Below are 6,000 nucleotides of genomic sequence, written 5' to 3'. Positions count from 1 at the left end.
AAGTCGGAGGCAAACTCAGGCGTCCGGGCTGTGGAGCCAGCCAAGGTCACCATGACCTTCATCCTGTGCCCAGGGCTCAGCTCACAGCGGGAATGGGGTAGAATTTCCCACCAAACAGACTCTGTGGCTACTGGGGTGTCCCTTCAAGTACCTCACCGCCTGCCTTCACCACCCCCGAGGCCTGAAATTCCACCAGGATGTTTCAGTGGCCTGAGGGCTAGTGTCCCTGGACTGAGGACACCGTGGGCCCCGCTACCCGCACCCCAGCCACTTCCTGGCCGTGAAAAAGGTACAGAGTCACCCCCAGGGTTGCCACGGAGACGGCCGATGGAGGCAGAGCTCGGTCAGCAGAGGCTCCCCGGGAGATTCCCCGCCCAGCCGGCTCCAAGCCCCTGGGGTCCGTCCTGGAAAGACCTTCAAAGGACTCGGCCATTCTTGAGCGAGTGCCAGGGAGAGAATCTGTTCTCAGAGTCAATTTAGCCAGCCGCACGGGTGGAAGGAATTTGCCGTTTCTCTTAACAGCGACCCCCTCGTGATTTACACGGGGGCCACTGTCCGAAGGCCCCGGCTGACGGATCACAGTGGAAAATCAGATGCCAAGACCCAGGCGGCTCACTGGGCTAATTACCCTCAATGAGACCCAGCTGGCTGGGGAAGCCGGCGGGGGCCAGGGCAGAACCAGATCCCTGCACCCAGCTCCCTGGGACATGAAGCCTGCCATGGCTGTGTCCGGCCTTGCTGCCCGTCACCTACCGGGCTCGGGTTGCAGCCACCAAGAATTCCAGGAGAGCCAGTCCTGGCCAGCTCTCAAGACAGGTCACCTTCTGTGCAGCACAGCTAGGCAGGCCCAGGGATGCCCACGGCCTCAGGGTTTCCTGCTGTCCAGGGGGCTGGAGATCCCTGGGACTCACTCCAGGGGCCATGGGATCCCATTCTGTCTGTGGGGAGACTAAGGCCCAGACAGGGAGTGCAGGCCCCATGCAGCCCTGCGGATGGCCCTGGGTATGCTGCGGGCCCTGGCCATGACCTCTGGCCTGCAGTGCCTTCTTGGAGGCCCAGAGCCCACAGCACGGGCCGCAGAAGCTACCTCCAGTGGTCTCATGCAGTTTGGGTCAGCTCTCCAGGCCTGCTGGAGCCGATTACATGTTTCCCAAGAGTCTACTAAGTGCCAGGCCCTGTGCAGGGGGCTAGGGGTACAGGGAGGGACAGAATCCAACCTGATCCCAGACTTAAAGCCCTATGGGGAAGGCAAACACCACTTATGTATCCTCAGCGGAAGCACTTGGTGCCATGAAGATGCCCTGGAGGGGGTGTGGCACATGCCAAGCAGCAGACACTGGGGAGGTGAGGTGGAGCAGAGAACAGAAAGCTGAGTGGGGGTCAGTGGGCAGAGGAGGGGGTGGTACCAGGCAGGAAAGTGTGCCAGGCAGAAGGAATAGCATACACAAAGGCCCTGTGGCAGGAAGAAACGTAGGGCACTCAAGGGGCCAAATGAGGCTGTGCAGCTGGAGCCCAGAGCCAGGAGGTTGAGGGTGCAGGGCGAGGTTAGGGAGGCCACAAGGAGTTCTTGTACCTTTAAAAAGCGATCCCAGATACGACTCAGGAGACATGATGAGTCCATTAACACGCATGCTGCTCCCAATTTCTCTCTGGCTTTCAGGAAACTCAACTCCCACCCCAGCTTCCTGGAGTCGAGGAGGATCCAGTGGGACCTACCTGGGGGTCCCACGGGGCCAACCCAAGTATCCCTCCACAGAACTGGATGGAAAGTCAGAGAGACTAAAGGCCCCTGGCTGTGGGCTCGGGTCAGGGGCAGCCAAGATCACCAATGAACCTCCTTGGAAGGAGAAGGGCCATGAGCCAGCCATTCTGTGGAGCCACGACTGGCCCACCACTCTGCTCCCTTCTTCTTCCTAGGCCACCGGAGTCTGCTCGCTCCCATGCCTGTGGGGCCAGAGCCCACTGAGGACAGAGGTGGGTGTTCCTGGTGTTACTGATCATCTCTGGGCCCTGGAACAGAGGGGGCGTAAGTGGATGGATGTTTGAAGGACAGAGGAATGAATGGGCCCCCAGTCTCCTCTCCTGAGCCGTATGGAGCCCCTGGGGCCTTCCCGGCTGGCCGCCCCTGTGTCCTTGCGGAGCTGGGTCCCTGCAGGGCAGGCAGAGCGGGGTGTCACGGAGCAGGGCAGCCCGGAGCTGTCAGCGGGCGAGCAGGTGCCCGTGGCGTCCGTTCCCTCCAGCTTGGCTCTGGCCTGGTTCCTCAGGGCACGAACAGGTCTGACGAGTTCCTCAGCAGCGGAGACCTTGATTTCCAGGAAAGCCAAACTCTTAGAGAGCAGAAAGAACGAGGCCTGGGCGGAGAGAAGGCGCTTTTGGAATACTGCTTCTCCTCTGTCGTGGGCCTTCCCCAGCCCCTGCTCGCAGACCTTGCCCTTGTGATCTGAGCCGGGGAGCTCCGGGCTGATGGGCACACCTCTCTCTCCACCTCCCCCAGAGGCAACGAGGACTCCATCCCTCCCCACCCCGCCCAATCCCACGGCATCGGCTGGTAGCGTGGGGTAGAGCGTACGGGTGCAGGCTCAGAGCCGGCTGCCTGGGTTCCCCTTCCAGCTCCACCAATGACCTTGGGCAAACTCTGTCCTCCCTTTCCGGTCCTGCGCTCACATGGCTGAGGTGCCTAAGAGCACGTGCAGACCTCAGCCTGGGGCCTGGCACTTCGGATCCCACGTTGTTGGCATTTCTCCACCCGATCTTCTCCCTCGGGCTTCACCTCCCGGCCTGCTGACCGCCAGTCTCTGCCTGGTCTTCCTCCTGCTCTAAGGGCTCGGGGTTACTCCGTGGACTCTTCTGGTCCCGCTGCCGGCTCTCCCTTCACAGGCTAGGCCCAGGTCCTGGCTCCCAGAGCCCTAGACATAGCATCCATCTGCCTCTTGCACCTCACTACTCACACTCCAAGCCCCAAACTGAACTCAGCATCTCTCCCCGGAGCCACTTTTCCTCCGAGTCCTCCCCCCTACCCAGGGCAGGGCACCATCAGTCACCAAAGCCATGTCCCCACGGCTCCCCCTGATGCCCATCACCTCTACCCTTTCTCCTGATCATACTGTCTTTTCTCTTTCCTCTTTCTTTCTCTCTCCTTTTCCTTTTTCTTGCGCCCTTCCTTCCTGTTGGGATAGAACATAAATATAGTAAAGTACATTGACAGCTCGAATCTTAGATCGTATGATCACCTTACGTGTCTATACATGAGTACGTGCCACCAGATCAAGACATGGAGGATTTTCATCTCCCACAAGTTTCTCATGGCCCTTCCCCACCCCAGAAATAACCATCATTCTGCCTTCCGCCTCCATAAATTAGCTTCACCTGATTTTGAACTCCACATACGTAGAATCAAAAAAATACGCACTCTGAGACATCAAGATGGATGGATTGGAAATGAGAGTCCAGATATAAACCCATACAACTCTGATGAGTTCATCTTTGACAAGGATGCCAAAGCCACTCAAGGCGGGAACATAGTCTTCACTCTTCCAAATCCTGGAAGAACTGGGTATCTACAGGCAAAGAATGAAGCTGGACCCCCTACTTCACACCAGAGACGACGACAACAAAGCCCTCAAGATGTCTCAATGTCCTAAATGCAGGACATTGAGACATAAAAGAATAAGCATGAAAGAACACTATTAAGAAAGTGAAAAGAGAATCCACAGAATGGGAGAACAGTTTTGCAAATCATGGATCTAAAGAACCTAGTATCAAAATATATAAAGAACTCTTAGAGCTCAGCAACCAAAAAGATAAGTAACCCAATTTAAAAATGGGTCATAAAGCTGAAAAGACATTTTTCAAAAAAAAATATATAAAAATGGTCAATAAGAACATGATAAGATGCTCAGCATCATCAGTCATTAGGGAAATGCAAATGAAAAACAAAATAAAAGGCCACTTTACACCCATTAGGAGCGCTATTAAAAAACAACAACAACAGTGGGGCACCTGGCTGGCTCAGCTGATAGAGTGTGCAACTCTTGATCCCAGGTTGTGAGTTCAAGTCCCACATTGGATGTAGAGCTTACTTAAATAAATAAAAATTTAAAAAAGAAAAAAAGAAAAAAAAAACAAAAATAACAGTGCTGGTGAGGATGTGAAGAAAGTAGAAGAACTTCGAACATTGCCAGTGGGCATGTAAAATGGTGCAGTCACTTTGGAAAGGTGCTTTGAAAAGCAGTTGAGCAATTCCTGGAAAAGTTAAATATGGAGTTACTACATGACCCATCAATTTCACTCCTAGAAGAGGATCAAAAAACATGCTCACACAAAAACTTGCACATGAATGTTCACAGCTCTGTTACTCATAATAGCCCCAAAGTGGGAACATCCCTAATGTCCATCAAGAGATGACTGGGTAAACAAAATGTGGTCTAGCCGCACAATGCAATGTTATTCAGCTATAAAGAGGAAAAGTACCACAACACAGAGGAACCATGGAAACATTATGCGAAGAAGCCAGACACCAAAGGCCATATACTGTATGACTCCATTTATATGAAATGTCTAGAATAGGCAGATCCATGGAAAAAGAAATTAGATTGGGGGTTGTTGGGGACTTGGCACAGAAAGGGATGAGGAGTGGCTGCTAATGGGTTTTTTGGGGGGCAATGAAAATATCCTGGATATGGATAGTAGTGACAGGTGCACAGCCCTGTGAGTATACTAAAAACCACTGAATTATATCCTTTAAAATGATGGGTTTTATGGTATATGAATTATATCTTAATAAAAAAGTTATTTTTAAGTATGCTATCATTTTAAAAAGTTAAAGAAAGAAGTATGCTCTCTTTTGTGTGTGTCTTTTTTTTTTTTTTAAAGATTTTATTTTTAGGGACGCCTGGGTGGCTCAGTCAGTTGGGCGTCTGCCTTCGGCTCAGGTCATGATCCCGAGATGCTGGGATGGAGCCCCGCATCGGGGTCCCTGCCCTGCAGGGAGCCTGCCTCTCCCTCTTGCCTGCCGCTCCCCCTGCTTGTGCTCTCTCTCTCTGTCAAATAAATAAATAAAAATCTCAAAAAAAAAAAAAAGATTTTATTTTTAAGTAAGCTCTGTCCCCAACGTGGGGCTGGAACTCACAAGCCTGAGATCAAGATCATTGTCTTGTTTCCAATTTGGGACTCTTGTAGATCTGTGAGCTCTCACACTTGTCTTTCGAAGGACATGTGATGGACATTTCTGGCGGTCTCTGTGTAGGAGTGGGAGTGCTAGGTGAGCAAATGTATCCATTTTAACTTCAGGAGGAAGTACTGCCCCAGTTTGCCAAAGGGGTTGACCCACTTCACGCTCCTGCGACCCAACTTCGAGAGTTCTGTTTGTTCTACATCCTCGTCAACACTTGGCGTTGTCAATCTTTTTAACTTTAGCTATTCTGGTGGATGTGTTCTGTAAGGAGGTTTTCATTTGCATTTTCCCTACAAGCGTCGAAGTTGAGCATCTTTTCAGGTCTTTCTTAGCCATTTGGAGACTTTTTGGCATTTACTTGTGTGTGTGTGTGTGTGTGTGTGTGTGTGTGTGTGTGTGTGTCTGTGGTTGTTAGCTTTCCATTAAGGATGTGTAGGATTTTTAAAAAATGTTTCTCCATGAAGTCTTTCTTTTTTTTTTAAAGATTTTATTTACTTATTTTTGAGAAAGAGAGGGAGAGTGTGTGAGCACCAGCAAGGGGAGGGGCAGAGGGAGAGGCAGGCTCCTCGCTGAGCAGGGAGCCCAACATGGAACCCCATCCCAGGACCCCGGGATCATGTCTTTCGCTGAGGGGAAATGTTTACTTTTGATGAAGTCCAACTTACGCATTTTCATTTTGTGGTTGGTGCTACATGTGTCCTCTTTAAGGAATCCTCACGGGCTCCTTAAACATTTCTTGGCTCCGCCCCCTCGTCTCTACCTTGTTGGCCTCTGCCCAGCTCCTAGGGAGCATTGCTCCGACCCCTCTCCCTGTGCCCCCACCCCAC

The sequence above is a fragment of the Zalophus californianus genome, chromosome 10 (genome assembly GCF_009762305.2).
Source record: "Zalophus californianus isolate mZalCal1 chromosome 10, mZalCal1.pri.v2, whole genome shotgun sequence".
Taxonomy (NCBI): Eukaryota; Metazoa; Chordata; class Mammalia; order Carnivora; family Otariidae; genus Zalophus; species Zalophus californianus.
Note: the sequence above shows the minus strand (reverse complement) of the source record.